Raw genomic sequence first — 18885 nt, 5'->3', positions numbered from 1 at the left:
TATTTCCATGTTCATACAGATAGCGGTGTAGATATTTCCATGTTCATACAGATAGCGGTGTAGGTATTTCCCTGTTCATACAGTTAGCGGTGTAGATATTTCCATGTTCATACAGATGGCAGTGTAGATATTTACATGTTCATACAGATGGCGCTGTAGATATTTCCATGTTCGTACGGATGGCAGTGTAGATATTTCCATGTTCACACATGTGGCGGTGTAGATATTTCCATGTTTATACAGATAGCAGTGTTGTTATTTCCATGTTTATAGAGATAGCAGTGTAGATATTTCCATTGATATACAGATAGCTGTGTGGATATTTGCATGTTCATACAGATAGCGGTGTAGATATTTCCATGTTCATACAGACGGCGGTGTAGATATTTACATGTTCGTACAGATGGCGGTGTAAATATTTCCATGTTCATACACATGGCAGTGTAGATATTTCCATGTTCATAGAGATGGCGGTGTAGATATTTCCATGTTTATGCAGATAGCGGTATAGATATTTCCATGTTTATACAGATGGTGGTGTAGATATTTCCATGTTTATAGAGATGGCAGTCTAGATATTTCCATCTTTATAGAGACAGTGTTGTAGTTATTTCCAAGTTTATAGACACAGCGTTGTAGATATTTCCATGTATATACAGATAGCGGTGAAGATATTTCCATGTTTATACACATAGCGGTGAAGATATTTCCATGTTTATACAGATTGCAGTGTAGATATTTCCATGTTTATAGAGATAGTGGTGTAGATAATTTCAATTTTATACCAAGAGAAGTGTAGATATTTCCAAGTTCATACAGATAGCGGTGTAGATATTTCCACGTTTATAGAGATGGCGGTGTAGATATTTCCATGTTCATACTGATGGCGGTGTAGATATTTCCATGTTCATACAAATGGCGGTGTAGATATTTCCATGTTCATAGAGAAGGCGGTGTAGATATTTCCATGTTCAAACAAATGGCGGTGTAGATAGTTCCATGTTTACACACATAGCGGTGTACACATTTCCATGTTTACACAGATAGCGGTGTGGATATTTCCATGTTTATGCAGAGAGCGGTGTAGATATTTCCATGTTTATACAGAAAGCGGTGCGGATATTTCCATGTTAATACAGATAGTGGTGCAGATATTTCCATGTTTATAGAGATAGCGGTGTAGATGTTTCCATGTTTATACAGATGGCGGTGTAGATATTTACATGTTCATACAGATGGCGGTATAGATATTTCCATGTTCGTACAGATGGCGGTGTAGATATTTTCATGTTCAAAGAGATGGCGGTGTAGATATTTCCATGTTTATGCAGATAGCGGTATAGATATTTCCATGTTTATACAGATGGTGGTGTAGATATTTCCATGTTTATAGAGATGGCGGTCTAGATATTTGCATGTTTACAGAGATAGTGGTGTAGTTATTTCCAAGTTTATAGAGACAGCGTTGTAGATATTTCCATGTTTATACAGATAGCGGTGTAGATATTTCCAAGTTCATAGAGATAGCGGTGTAGATATTTCCACGTTTATAGAGATGGCGGTGTCGATATTTCCATGTTCATACTGATGGCGGTGTAGATATTTCCATGTTCATACAAATGGCGGTGTAGATATTTCCATGTTCATAGAGAAGGCGGTGTAGATATTTCCATGTTCAAACAAATGGCGGTGTAGATAGTTCCATGTTTACACACATAGCGGTGTACACATTTCCATGTTTACACAGATAGCGTTGTGGATATTTCCATGTTTATGCAGATAGCGGTGCGGATATTTCCATGTTTATACAGATTGGCAGATATTTCCATGTTTAGACAGATAGCGGTGTAGATATTTCCATCTTAATACAGATGGCGGTGTAGATATGTCCTTGTTCATACAGATGGCGGTGTAGATATTTCCATGTTCATACGGATGGCGGTGTAGATATTTCGAAGTTTATAGAGATAGCGCTGTAGTTATTTCCATATTTATAGAGAAATACGTGTAGATATTTCCATGTATATGGAGATAGCTGTGTAGATATCTCCATGTTCATGCAGATAGCGGTGTAGATATTTCCATGTTCATCCAGATGCCGGTGTAGATATATCCAAGTTCATACAGGTGGCGGTGAAGATATTTCAGGTTCATACACATGGCGGTGTAGATATTTCCAGGTTCATACAAATGGCCGTGTAGATATTTCCATGTTCATAGAGATGGCGGTGTAGATATTTCCATGTTCGTACGGATGGCAGTGTAGCTATTTCCATGTTCATACTGGTGGCGGCGTAGATATTTCCATGTTTATACAGATAGCAGTGTAGTTATTTCCATGTTTATCGAGAGAGCAGTGTAGATATTTCCATTGATATATAGATAGCTGTGTAGATATTTGCATGTTCATACAGATAGCGGTGTAGATATTTCCATGTTCGTACAGACAGCGGTGTACATATTTCCATGTTCATACAGATAGCGGTGTAGATATTTCCATGTTCCTACAGATAACGGTGTAGATATTTCCATGTTCATACAGATAGTGGTGTAGATATTTCCATGCTCATACAGATATCGGTGTAGATATTTCCATGTTCATACAGATGGCTGTGTAGATATTTACATGTTCATACAGATGGCGGTGTAGATATTTCCATGTTCATACAGATGGCGGTGTAGATATTTCCATGTTCATACAGATGGCGGTGTAGATATTTCCATGTTCATAGAGATGGGGGTGTAGATATTTCCATGTTTATGCAGATAGCGGTATAGATATTTCCATGTTTATACAGATTGTGGTGTAAATATTTCCATGTTTATAGAGATGGCGGTATAGATATTTCCATGTTTATACACATAGCGGTGAAGATATTTCCATGTTTATACAGATAGCGGTGTAGATATTTCCATGTTTATACAGATAGCTGTGTAGATATTTCCATGTTTATAGAGAGAGTGGTGTAGATAATTTCAATTTTATACCGAGAGCAGTGTGGATATTTCCAAGTTCATACAGATAGCGATGTAGATATTTCCAGGTTTATAGAGATGGCGTTGTAGATATTTCCATGTTCATACTGATGGCGGTGTAGATATTTCCATGTTCATACAAATGGCGGTGTGGATATTTCCATGTTCATAGAGATGGCGGTGTAGATATTTCCATGTTCACAGAGATGGCAGTGTAGATATTTCCATATTTATAGAGATAGCAGTGTAGTTATTTCCATGTTTATAGAGATAGTGGTGTAGATAATTTCAATTTTATACAGAGAGCAGTGTAGATATTTCCAAGTTCATCCAATAGCGGTGTAGATATTTCCACATTTATAGAGATGGCGGTGCAGATATTTCCATGTTCATACAGAGGACGGTGTAGATATTTCCATGTTTATAGGGATGGCGGTGTAGATATTTTCATGTTTACACAGATGGCGGTGTAGATATTTCCATGTTTACATAGATGGCGCTGTGGATATTTCCATGTTTATGCAGATAGCAGTGTAGATATTTCCATGTTTATACAGATAGCGGTGCGGATATTTCCATGTTTATTCAGATAGCGGTGCGTATATTTCCATGTTTATACAGATAGTTGCGCAGATATTTCCATGTTTATACAGATAGCGGTGTAGATATTTCCGTGTTTATACTGATAGTGGTGCGGATATTTCCATGTTTATAAAGAAAGTTGGGCAGATATTTGCATGTTCATACAGATTGCGGTGTAGATATTTCCATGTTCATCCAGATGCCGGTGTAGATATATCCATGTTCATACAGATGGGAGTGAAGATATTTCCATGTTCATACAGATGGCGGTGTAGATATTTCCATGTTCATACAAATGGTGGTGTAGCTATTTCCATGTTCATAGAGATGGCGGTGTAGATATTTCCATGTACATACAAATGGCGGTGTAGATATTTCCATGTTCGTACAGATGGCGGTGCAGATATTTCCATGTTCATACAGTTAGCCGTGTAGATATTTATATGTTCATACAGAGGGCGGTGTAGATATTTACATGTTCATACAGATGGCGGTGTAGATATTTCCATGTTTGTATGGATGGCAGGGTAGATATTTCCATGTTCATACAGGTGGCGGTGTAAATATTTCCATGTTTATACAGATAGCAGTGAAGTTATTTCCATGTTTATAGAGATAGCAGTGTAGATATTTCCATTGATATACAGATAGCTGTGTAGATATTTGCATGTTCGTACAGATAGCGGTGTAGATATTTCCATGTTCATTCAGATAGCGGTGTAGATATTTCCATGTTCATACAGTTAGCGGTGTAGATATTTCCATGTTCATACAGATGGCGGTGTAGATATTTCCATGTTCTTACAAATGGCGGCGTAGGTATTTCCATGTTCATAGAGATGGCGGTGTAGATATTTCCATGTTTATACTGATAGCAGTGTAGTTATTTGCATGTTTATAGAGATAGCAGTGTAGATATTTCCATTGATATACAGATAGATGTTTAGATATTTGCATGTTCATACAGATAGCTGTGTAGATATTTCCATGTTCATACAGGTAGCGGTGCGGATATTTCCATGTTCATACAGACAGCGGTGTAGATATTTCCATGTTCATACAGATAGCGGTGTGGATGTTTCCATGTTCATACAGATAGCGGTGTAGATATTTCCACGTTCATTCTAATAGCAGTGTAGATATTTCAATGTTCATACACTTAGCGGTGTAGATATTTCCATATTCATACAGATGGCGGTGTAGATATTTCCATGTTCGTACGGATGGCAGTGTAGATATTTCCATGTTCATACAGGTGGCGGTATACATATTTCCATGTTTATACAGATAGCAGTGTAGTTATTTCCATGTTTATAGAGATAGCAGAGTAGATATTTCCATTGATATACAGATAGCTGTGTAGATATTGGCATGTTCATACAGATAGCGGTGTAGATATTTCCATGTTCGTACAGATAGCGGTGTAGATATTTCCAGGTTTATGCAGATAGCGGTGTAGATATTTCCATGTTCATATAGATAACGGTGTAGATATTTCCATGTTCCTACAGATAGCGGTGTAGATATTTCCATGTTCATACAGTTAGCGTTGTAGATATTTCCATGTTCATACAGATGGCGGTGTAGATATTTACATGTTCATAGAGATGGCGGTATAGATATTTCCATGTTTGTACAGATGGCGGTGTAGATATTTCTATGTTCATAGATATGGCAGTGTAGTTATTTCCATGTTTATGCAGATAGCGGTATAGATATTTGCATGTTTATACAGATGGAGGTGTAGATATTTCCATGTTTATAGAGATGGTGGTGTAGATATTTCCATGTTTGTATGGATGGCAGTGTAGATATTTCCATGTTCATACAGGTGGCGGTGTAGATATTTCCATGTTTATACAGATAGCAGTGTAGTTATTTCCATGTTTATAGAGATAGCAGTGTAGATATTTCCATTGATATACAGATAGCTGTGTAGATATTTGCATGTTCGTACAGATAGCGGTGTAGATATTTCCATGCTCATACAGATAGCGGTGTAGATATTTCCATGTTCATACAGTTAGCGTTGTAGATATTTCCATGTTCATACAGATGGCGGTGTAGATATTTCCATGTTCATACAAATGGCGGCGTAGGTATTTCCATGTTCATAGGGATGGCGGTGTAGATATTTCCATGTTTATACAGATAGCAGTGTAGTTATTTGCATGTTTATAGAGATAGCAGTGTAGATATTTCCATTGATATACAGATAGATGTGTTGATATTTGCATGTTCATACAGATAGCGGTGTAGATATTTCCATGTTCATACAGATAGCGGTGTAGATATTTCCATGTTCATACAGATAGCGGTGTGGATATTTCCATGTTCTTACAGATTGCTTTGTAGATATTTCCATGTTCATACTAATAGCGGTGTAGATATTTCAATGTTCATACACTTAGCGGTATAGATATTTCCATGTTCATACAGATGGCTGTGTAGATATTTACATGTTCATACAGATGGCGGTGTAGATATTTCCATGTTCGTACGGATGGCAGTGTAGATATTTCCATGTTCGTACAGGTGGCAGTGTAGATATTTCCATGTTTATTCAGATAGCAGTGTAGATATTTCCATGTTTATAGAGATAGCAATGTAGATATTTCCACTGATATATAGATAGCTGTGTAGATATTTGCATGTTCATACAGATAGCGGTGTAGATATTTCCATGTTCGTACAGATAACGGTGTAGATATTTCCATGTTCATACAGATAGCAGTGTAGATATTTCCATGTTCATACAGATGACGGTGCAGATATTTCCATGTTCATACAGATGGCGGTGTAGATATTTCCATGTTCATACAGTTAGCGGTGTAGATATTTCCATGTTCATACAGATGTCGGTGTAGATATTTACATGTTCATACAGATGGCGGTGTAGATATTTCCATGTTCATACAGATGGCGGTGTAGATATATCCATGTTCATAGAGATGGCGGTGTGGATATTTCCATGTTTATGCAGATAGCGATATAGATATTTCCATGTTTATACAGATGGTGATGTAGATATTTCCAAGTTTATGGGGATGGCGGTGTAGATATTTTCATGTTTACACAGATGGCGGTGCATATATTTCCATGTTTACACAGATAGCATTGTGGATATTTCCATGTTTATGCAGATAGCGGTGCGGATATTTCCATGTTTATACAGATAGGCAGATATTTCCATGTTTAGACAGATAGCGGTGTAGATATTTCCATCTTAATACAGATGGCGGTGTAGATATGTCCTTGTTCGTACAGATGGCGGTGTAGATATTTCCATGTTCATACGGATGGCGGTGTAGATATTTCGAAGTTTATAGAGATAGCGCTGTAGTTATTTCCATATTTATAGAGAAATATGTGTAGATATTTCCATGTATATGCAGATAGCTGTGTAGATATTTCCATGTTCATGCACATAGCGGTGTAGATATTTCCATGTTCATCCAGATGCCGGTGTAGATATATCCAAGTTCATACAGATGGCGGTGAAGATATTTCATGTTCATACACATGGCGGTGTAGATATTTCCAGGTTCATACAAATGGCGGTGTAGATATTTCCATGTTCATAGAGATGGCGGTGTAGATATTTCCATGTTCGTACGGATGGCAGTGTAGCTATTTCCATGTTCATACTGGTGGCGGCGTAGTTATTTCCAGGTTTATACAGATAGCAGTGTAGTTATTTCCATGTTTATCGAGATAGCAGTGTAGATATTTCCATTGATATATAGATAGCTGTGTAGATATTTGCATGTTCATACAGATAGCGGTGTAGATATTTCCATGTTCGTACAGATAGCGGTGTAGATATTTCCATGTTCATACAGATAGCGGTGTAGATATTTCCATTTTCCTACAGATAACGGTGTAGATATTTCCATGTTCATACAGATAGTGGTGTAGATATTTCCATGCTCATACAGATATCGGTGTAGATATTTCCATGTTCATACAGATAGCTGTGTAGATATTTACATGTTCATACAGATGGCGGTGAAGATATTTCCATGTTCACAGAGATGGCGGTGTAGATATTTCCATGTTCATAAAAATGGCGGTGTAGATATTTCCATGTTCATAGAGATGGTGGTGTAGATATTTCCATGTTCATACAAATGGCGGTGTAGATATTTCCATGTTCATAGAGATGGCGGTGTAGATATTTCCATATTTATACAGATAGCAGTGTAGTTATTTCCATGTTTATTGAGATAGCAGTGTAGATTTTTCCATTGATATACAGATAGCTGTGTAGATATTTGCATGTTCATACAGATAGCGGTGTAGATATTTCCATGTTCATTCAGATAGCGGTGTAGATATTTCCATGTTCATACAGATAGCGGTGTAGATATTTCCATGTTCATACAGATAGCGGTGTAGATATTTCCATGTTCATACAGATAGCGGTGTAGATATTTCCATGTTCATACAGATAGCGGTGTAGATTTTTCCATGTTCATACAGTTAGTGGTGTAGATATTTCCATGTTCATAGAGATGGCGGTGTAGATATTTACATGTTCGTACAGATGGCGGTGTAGTTATTTCCATGTTCATACAGATAGCGGTGTAGATATTTCCATGTTCATACAGATAATGTTGTAGAAATTTCCATGTTAATACAGATAGCGATGTAGATATTTCCGTGTTCTCACCGATAGCGGTGTAGATATTTCCATGTTCATGCAGTTAGCGGTGTAGATATTTCCATGTTCATACAGATGGCGGTGTAGATATTTACATGTTCATACAGACGGCGGTGTAGATATTTCCATGTTCATACGGATGGCAGTGTAGATATTTCCATGTTCATACAGGTGGCGGTGTAGGTATTTCCATGTTTATACAGATAGCAGTGTAGTTATTTCCATGTTTATAGAGATAGCTGTGTAGATATTTCCATTGATATACAGATAGCTGTGTAGATATTTGCATGTTCATACAGATAGTGGTGTAGATATTTCCATGTTCTTACAGATAGCGGTGTAGATATTTCCATGTTCATACAGAGAGCGGTGTAGATATTTCCATGTTCATACAGATAGCGGTGTAGATGTTTCCATGTTCATACAGATAGCGGTGTAGGTATTTCAATGTTCATACAGTTAGCGGTGTAGGTATTTCCATGTTCACACAGATGGCGGTTTAGATATTTACATGTTCATACAGATGGCGGTGTAAATATTTCCAAGTTCTTACAGATGGCGGTGTAGATATTTCCATGTTCATAGAGATGGCGGTGTAGATATTGCCATGTTTATGCAGATAGCGGTATAGATATTTCCATGTTTATACAGATGGTGGTGTAGATATTTCCATGTTTATACAGATGGACGTCTGGATATTTCCATGTTTATAGAGATACTGGTGTAGATATTTCAAAGCTTATAGAGACAGCATTGTAGATATTTCCATGTTTATACAGATAGCGGTGAAGTTATTTCCATGTTTATACAGACAGCGGTGTAGATATTTCCATGTTTATTCAGTTAGCGGGGTAGATATTTCCATGTTTATAGACATAGTGGAGTAGATAATTCCAATTTTATACAGATAGCAGTGTAGATATTTCCAAGTTCATACAGATAGCAGTGTAGATATTTCCACGTTTATAGAGATGGCGGTGTAGATATATCCATGTTCATACAGATGGCGGTGTAGATATTTCCATGTTTATAGAGATGGCGGTGTAGATATTTTCATGCTTACACAGACGGCACTGTAGATATTTCCATTTTTACACAGATAGCGGTGTAGACATTTCTATGTTTACACAGATAGCGGTGTGGATATTTCCACGTTTATGCAGATAGCGGTGTAGATATTTCCATGTTTATACAGATAGCGGTGTGGTTATTTCCATGTTTATACAGATAGTCGTGCAGATATTTCCATGTTTATACAGATGGCGGTGTAGAAATTTCCATCTTAAAACAGATGGAGGTGTAGATATGTCCATGTTGGTACAGATGGCGGTGTAGATATTTCCATGTTCACACAGATGGCGGTGTAGATATTTCGAAGTTTCTGGAGATAGCACTGTAGTTATTTCCATATTTATAGAGAAATCTGTGTAGATATTTCCATGTATATGCAGATAGCTGTGTAGATATTTCCATGTTCATGCAGATAGCAGTGTAGATATTTTCAAGTTTATACAGATAGCGGTGCGGATATTTCCATGTTTATACAGATAGTTGGGCAGATATTTCCATGTTTATACAGATAGCGGTGTAGACATTTCCAACTTAATACAGATGGCGGTGTAGATATGTCCATGTTTGTACAGATGGCGGTGTAGATATTTCCATGTTCATACAGATGGCGGTGTAGATATTTCGAAGTTTATAGAGATAGCGCTTTAGTTACTTCCATATTTATAGAGAAATCTGTGTAGATATTTCCATGTATATTCAGAGAGCTGTGTAGATATTTCCATGTTCATGCAGATACCGGTGTAGATATTTCCATGTTCATCCAGATGCCGGTGTACATATATCCATGTTCATACAGATGGCGGTGAAGATATTTCCATGTTCACAGAGATGGCGGTGTAGATATTTCCATGTTCATAAAAATGGCAGTGTAGATATTTCCATGTTCATAGAGATGGCGGTGTAGATATTTCCATGTTCATACAAATGGCGGTGTAGATATTTCCATGTTCATAGAGATGGCGGTGTAGATATTTCCATATTTATACAGATAGCAGTGTAGTTATTTCCATGTTTAAAGAGATAGCAGTGTAGATTTTTCCATTGATATACAGATAGCTATGTAGATATTTGCATGTTCATACAGATAGCGGTGTAGATATTTCCATGTTCATTCAGATAGCGGTGTAGATATTTCCATGTTCATACAGATAGCGGTGTAGATATTTCCATGCTCATAAAGATAGCGGTGTAGATATTTCCATGTTCATACCGATAGCAGTGTAGATATTTCCTTGTTCATACAGATAGCGGTGTAGATATTTACATGTTCATACAGTTAGTGGTGTAGATATTTCCATGTTCATACAGATGGCGGTGTAGATATTTACATGTTCATACAGATGGCGGTGTAGATATTTCCATGTTCATACAGATAGCGGTGTAGATATTTCCATGTTCATACAGATAGTGTTGTAGATATTTCCATGTTAATACAGATAGCGATGTAGATATTTCCATGTACTTACCGATAGCGGTGTAGATATTTCCATATTCATGCAGTTAGCGGTGTAGATATTTCCATGTTCATACAGATGGCGGTGTAGATATTTACATGTTCATACAGATGGCGGTGTAGATATTTCCATGTTCGTACGGATGGCAGTGTAGATATTTCCATGTTCATACAGGTGGCGGTGGAGATATTTCCATGTTTATACAGATAGCAATGTAGATATTTCCATGTTTATAGAGATAGCTGTGTAGATATTTCCATTGATATACAGATAGCTGTGTAGATATTTGCATGTTCATACAGATAGTGGTGTAGATATTTCCATGTTCGTACAGATAGCGGTGAAGATATTTCCATGTTCATACAGAGAGCAGTGTAGATATTTCCATGTTCATACAGATAGCGGTGTAGATATTTCCATGTTCATACAGATAGCGGTGTAGGTATTTCCATGTTCATACAGTTAGCGGTGTAGATATTTCCATGTTCATACAGATGGCGGTTTAGATATTTACATGTTCATACAGATGGCGGTGTAAATATTTCCAAGTTCTTACAGATGGCGGTGTAGATATTTCCATGTTCATAGAGATGGCGGTGTAGATATTTCCATGTTTATGCAGATAGCGGTATAGATATTTCCATGTTTATACAGATGGTGGTGTAGATATTTCCATGTTTATACAGATGGCGGTCTGGATATTTCCATGTTTATAGAGATAGTTGTGTAGTTATTTCAAAGCTTATTGTGACAGCATTGTAGATATTTCCACGTTTATACAGATAGCGGTGAAGTTATTTCCATGTTTACACAGATAGCGGTGTAGATATTTCCATGTTTATACAGATAGCGGGGTAGATATTTCCATGTTTATAGACATAGTCGGGTAGATAATTCCAATTTTGTACAGATAGTAGTGTAGATATTTCCAAGTTCATACAGATAGCAGTTTAGATATTCCAACGTTTATAGAGATGGCGGTGTAGATATTTCCATGTTCATACAGATGGCGGTGTAGATATTTCCATGATTATAGAGATGGCGGTGTAGATATTTTCATGCTTACACAGATGGCATTGTAGATATTTCCATGTTTACACAGATAGCGTTGTGGATATTTCCATGTTTATGCAGATAGCGGTGCGGATATTTCCATGTTTATACAGATAGGCAGATATTTCCATGTTTAGACAGATAGCGGTGTAGATATTTCCATCTTAATACAGATGGCGGTGTAGATATGTCCTTGTTCGTACAGATGGCGGTGTAGATATTTCCATGTTCATACGCATGGAGGTGTAGATATTTCGAAGTTTATAGAGAAAGCGCTGTAGTTATTTCCATATTTATAGAGAAATATGTGTAGATATTTCCATGTACATGCAGATAGCTGTGTAGATATTTCCATGTTCATGCAGATAGCGGTGTAGATATTTCCATGTTCATCCAGATGCCGGTGTAGATATATCCAAGTTCATACAGATGGCGGTGAAGATATTTCATGTTCATAGAGATGGCGGTGTAGATATTTCCAGGTTCATACAAATGGCGGTGTAGATATTTCCATGTTCATAGAGATGGCGGTGTAGATATTTCCATGTTCGTACGGATGGCAATGTAGCTATTTCCATGTTCATACTGGTGACGGCGTAGATATTTCCATGTTTATACAGATAGCAGTGTAGTTATTTCCATGTTTATCGAGATAGCAGCGTAGATATTTCCATTGATATATAGATAGCTGTGTAGATATTTGCATGTTCATACAGATAGCGGTGTAGATATTTCCATGTTCGTACAGATAGCGGTGTAGATATTTCCATGTTCATACAGATAGCGGTGTAGATATTTCCATGTTCATACAGATAGCGGTGTAGATATTTCCATGTTCATACAGATGGCGGTGTACATTTTTCAATGTTCATAGAGATGGCAGTGTAGATATTTCCATGTTTATGCAGATAGCAGTGTAGTTATTTTCATGTTTATAGAGATAGCGGTGTAGACAATTTCAATTTTATACAGATAGCTGGGTAGATATTTGCATGTTCATACAGATAGCGGTGTAGATATTTCCATCTACATACAAATGGCGGGGTAGATATTTCTATGTTCATACAGATAGCGGTGTAGATATTTCCATGTTCATAAAGATAGCGGTGTAGATATTTCCATGTTCATACCAATAGCGGTGTGGATATTTCCATGTCCATACAGTTAGCGGTGTAGATATTTCCATGTTCATACAGATGGCGGTGTAGATATTTACAGGTTCATACAGATGGCGGTGTAGATATTTCCATGTTTATACAGATAACAGTGTAGTTATTTGCATGTTTATAGAGATAGCAGTGTAGATATTTCCATTGATATACAGATAGCTTTGTAGATATTTGCATGTTCATACAGATAGCGGTGTAGATATTTCCATGTTCGTACAGATCGCGGTGTAGATATTTCCATGTTGATATAGATAGCGGTGTAGATATTTCGATGTTCATACAGATAACGGTGTAGATATTTCCATGTTCATACAGATGGCGGTGTAGATATTTCCATGTTCATTCAAATGGCGTTGTAGATATTTCCATCTTCATAGAGATTTCGGTGTAGATATTTCCGTGTTCATACAAACGGCGGTGTAGATATTTCCATGTTCATAGAGATGGGGGTATAGATATTTCCATGTTTATACCGATAGCAATGTAGTTATTTCCATGTTTATACAGATAGCGGTGTAGATATTTCCATGGTCATACAGATAGCGTTGTAGATATTTCCATGTTCATACAGATAGTGGTGTAGATATTTCCATGTTCATACAGATAGCGGTGTAGATATTTCCATGTTCATCTAGATGCTGGTGTAGATATATCCATGTTCATACAGATGGCTTTGAAGATATTTCCATGTTCATACAGATGGCGGTGTAGATATTTCCATGTTCATACAAATGGAGGTGTAGATATTTCCATGTTCATAGAGATGGCGGTGTAGATATTTCCGAGTTCATACAAATGTCGGTGAAGATATTTCCATGTTCATAGAGATGGCACTGTAGATATTTGCATGTTTATACAGATAGCAGTGTAGTTATTTCCATGTTTATAGAGATAGCAGTGTAGATATTTCCGTTGATGTACAGATAGCTGTGTAGATATTTGCATCTTCATACAGATAGCAGTGTAGATATTTCCATGTTCATACAGATAGCGGTCTAGATATTTCCATGTTCATACAGATAGCGGTGTAGATATTTCCATGTTCATACAGATAGCGGTGTAGGTATTTCCATGTTCAAACAGATAACGGTGTAGATATTTCCATGTTCATACCAATAGCGGTGTGGATATTTCCATGTTCATACAGATGGCGGTGTAGATATTTCCATGTTCATACAGATGGCGGTGTAGATATTTCCATGTTCGTACGGATGGCAGTGTAGATATTTCCATGTTCGTACAGGTGGCGGTGTAGATATTTCCATGTTTATACAGATAGCAGTGTAGATATTTCCATGTTTATAGAGATAGCAATGTAGATATTTCCATTGATATACAGATAGCTGTGTAGATATTTGCATGTTTTCATTCAGATAGCGGTGTAGATATTTCCATGTTCGTACAGATATCGGTGTAGATATTTCCATGTTCATACAGATAGCAGTGTAGATATTTGCATGTTCATACAGATAGCGGTGTAGATATTTCCATGTTCATTCGATAGCGGTGTAGATATTTCCATGTTCATACAGATAGCGGTGTAGATATTTCCATGTTCATACAGACAGCGGTGTAGATATTTCCATGTTCATACAGTTAGTGGTGTAGCTATTTCCATGTTCATACAGATGGCGGTGTAGATATTTCCATGTTCATACAGATGGCGGTGTAGATATTTCCACGTTCATACAGATAGCGGTGTAGATATTTCCATGTTCATGCAGATAGTGTTGTAGATATTTCCATGTTAATACAGATAGCGATGTAGATATTTCCATGTTCTTACCGATAGCGGTGTAGATATTTCCATGTTCATGCAGTTAGCGGTGTAGATATTTCCATGTTCATACAGGTGCCGGTGTAGATATTTCCATGTTTATACAGATAACAGTGTAGTTATTTCCATGTTTATAGAGATAGCAGTGTAGATATTTCCATTGATATACAGATAGCTTTGTAGATATTTGCATGTTCATACAGATAGCGGTGTAGATATTTCCATGTTCGTACAGATAGCGGTGTAGATATTTCCATGTTGATATAGATAGCGGTGTAGATATTTCGATGTTCATACAGATAACGGTGTAGATATTTCCATGTTCATACAGATGGCGGTGTAGATATTTCCATGTTCATTCAAATGGCGTTGTAGATATTTCCATCTTCATAGAGATTTCGGTGTAGATATTTCCGTGTTCATACAAATGGCGGTGTAGATATTTCCATGTTCATAGAGATGGGGGTATAGATATTTCCATGTTTATACCGATAGCAATGTAGTTATTTCCATGTTTATACAGATAGCGGTGTAGATATTTCCATGGTCATACAGATAGCGTTGTAGATATTTCCATGTTCATACAGATAGCGGTGTAGATATTTCCATGGTCATACAGATAGCGTTGTAGATATTTCCATGTTCATACAGATAGTGGTGTAGATATTTCCATGTTCATACAGATAGCGGTGTAGATATTTCCATGTTCATCTAGATGCTGGTGTAGATATATCCATGTTCATACAGATGGCTTTGAAGATATTTCCATGTTCATACAGATGGCGGTGTAGATATTTCCATGTTCATACAAATGGCGGTGTAGATATTTCCATGTTCATAGAGATGGCGGTGTAGATATTTCCGAGTTCATACAAATGTCGGTGAAGATATTTCCATGTTCATAGAGATGGCACTGTAGATATTTCCATGTTTATACAGATAGCAGTGTAGTTATTTCCATGTTTATAGAGATAGCAGTGTAGATATTTCCGTTGATGTACAGATAGCTGTGTAGATATTTGCATCTTCATACAGATAGCAGTGTAGATATTTCCATGTTCATACAGATAGCGGTCTAGATATTTCCATGTTCATACAGATAGCGGTGTAGATATTTCCATGTTCATACAGATAGCGGTGTAGGTATTTCCATGTTCAAACAGATAACGGTGTAGATATTTCCATGTTCATACCAATAGCGGTGTGGATATTTCCATGTTCATACAGATGGCGGTGTAGATATTTCCATGTTCATACAGATGGCGGTGTAGATATTTCCATGTTCGTACGGATGGCAGTGTAGATATTTCCATGTTCGTACAGGTGGCGGTGTAGATATTTCCATGTTTATACAGATAGCAGTGTAGATATTTCCATGTTTATAGAGATAGCAATGTAGATATTTCCATTGATATACAGATAGCTGTGTAGATATTTGCATGTTTTCATTCAGATAGCGGTGTAGATATTTCCATGTTCGTACAGATATCGGTGTAGATATTTCCATGTTCATACAGATAGCAGTGTAGATATTTGCATGTTCATACAGATAGCGGTGTAGATATTTCCATGTTCATTCGATAGCGGTGTAGATATTTCCATGTTCATACAGATAGCGGTGTAGATATTTACATGTTCATACAGATAGCGGTGTAGATATTTCCATGTTCATACAGATAGCGGTGTAGATATTTCCATGTTCATACAGACAGCGGTGTAGATATTTCCATGTTCATACAGTTAGTGGTGTAGCTATTTCCATGTTCATACAGATGGCGGTGTAGATATTTCCATGTTCATACAGATGGCGGTGTAGATATTTCCACGTTCATACAGATAGCGGTGTAGATATTTCCATGTTCATGCAGATAGTGTTGTAGATATTTCCATGTTAATACAGATAGCGATGTAGATATTTCCATGTTCTTACCGATAGCGGTGTAGATATTTCCATGTTCATGCAGTTAGCGGTGTAGATATTTCCATGTTCATACAGGTGCCGGTGTAGATATTTCCATGTTTATACAGATAACAGTGTAGTTATTTCCATGTTTATAGAGATAGCAGTGTAGATATTTCCATTGATATACAGATAGCTTTGTAGATATTTGCATGTTCATACAGATAGCGGTGTAGATATTTCCATGTTCTTACAGATAGCGGTGTAGATATTTCCATGTTGATATAGATAGCGGTGTAGATATTTCGATGTTCATACAGATAACGGTGTAGATATTTCCATGTTCATACAGATGGCGGTGTAGATATTTCCATGTTCATTCAAATGGCGTTGTAGATATTTCCATCTTCATAGAGATTTCGGTGTAGATATTTCCGTGTTCATACAAATGGCGGTGTAGATATTTCCATGTTCATAGAGATGGGGGTATAGATATTTCCATGTTTATACCGATAGCAATGTAGTTATTTCCATGTTTATACAGATAGCGGTGTAGATATTTCCATGGTCATACAGATAGCGTTGTAGATATTTCCATGTTCATACAGATAGCGGTGTAGATATTTCCATGGTCATACAGATAGCGTTGTAGATATTTCCATGTTCATACAGATAGTGGTGTAGATATTTCCATGTTCATACAGATAGCGGTGTAGATATTTCCATGTTCATCTAGATGCTGGTGTAGATATATCCATGTTCATACAGATGGCTTTGAAGATATTTCCATGTTCATACAGATGGCGGTGTAGATATTTCCATGTTCATACAAATGGCGGTGTAGATATTTCCATGTTCATAGAGATGGCGGTGTAGATATTTCCGAGTTCATACAAATGTCGGTGAAGATATTTCCATGTTCATAGAGATGGCACTGTAGATATTTCCATGTTTATACAGATAGCAGTGTAGTTATTTCCATGTTTATAGAGATAGCAGTGTAGATATTTCCGTTGATGTACAGATAGCTGTGTAGATATTTGCATCTTCATACAGATAGCAGTGTAGATATTTCCATGTTCATACAGATAGCGGTCTAGATATTTCCATGTTCATACAGATAGCGGTGTAGATATTTCCATGTTCATACAGATAGCGGTGTAGGTATTTCCATGTTCAAACAGATAACGGTGTAGATATTTCCATGTTCATACCAATAGCGGTGTGGATATTTCCATGTTCATACAGATGGCGGTGTAGATATTTCCATGTTCATACAGATGGCGGTGTAGATATTTCCATGTTCGTACGGATGGCAGTGTAGATATTTCCATGTTCGTACAGGTGGCGGTGTAGATATTTCCATGTTTATACAGATAGCAGTGTAGATATTTCCATGTTTATAGAGATAGCAATGTAGATATTTCCATTGATATACAGATAGCTGTGTAGATATTTGCATGTTTTCATTCAGATAGCGGTGTAGATATTTCCATGTTCGTACAGATATCGGTGTAGATATTTCCATGTTCATACAGATAGCAGTGTAGATATTTGCATGTTCATACAGATAGCGGTGTAGATATTTCCATGTTCATTCGATAGCGGTGTAGATATTTCCATGTTCATACAGATAGCGGTGTAGATATTTCCATGTTCATACAGACAGCGGTGTAGATATTTCCATGTTCATACAGTTAGTGGTGTAGCTATTTCCATGTTCATACAGATGGCGGTGTAGATATTTCCATGTTCATACAGATGGCGGTGTAGATATTTCCACGTTCATACAGATAGCGGTGTAGATATTTCCATGTTCATGCAGATAGTGTTGTAGATATTTCCATGTTAATACAGATAGCGATGTAGATATTTCCATGTTCTTACCGATAGCGGTGTAGATATTTCCATGTTCATGCAGTTAGCGGTGTAGATATTTCCATGTTCATACAGGTGCCGGTGTAGATATTTCCATGTTTATACAGATAACAGTGTAGTTATTTCCATGTTTATAGAGATAGCAGTGTAGATATTTCCATTGATATACAGATAGCTTTGTAGATATTTGCATGTTCATACAGATAGCGGTGTAGATATTTCCATGTTCGTACAGATAGCGGTGTAGATATTTCCATGTTGATATAGATAGCGGTGTAGATATTTCGATGTTCATACAGATAACGGTGTAGATATTTCCATGTTCATACAGATGGCGGTGTAGATATTTCCATGTTCATTCA

The sequence above is a fragment of the Gorilla gorilla genome, chromosome 5 (assembly GCF_029281585.2).
Source record: "Gorilla gorilla gorilla isolate KB3781 chromosome 5, NHGRI_mGorGor1-v2.1_pri, whole genome shotgun sequence".
Classification (NCBI taxonomy): Eukaryota; Metazoa; Chordata; class Mammalia; order Primates; family Hominidae; genus Gorilla; species Gorilla gorilla.
Note: the sequence above shows the minus strand (reverse complement) of the source record.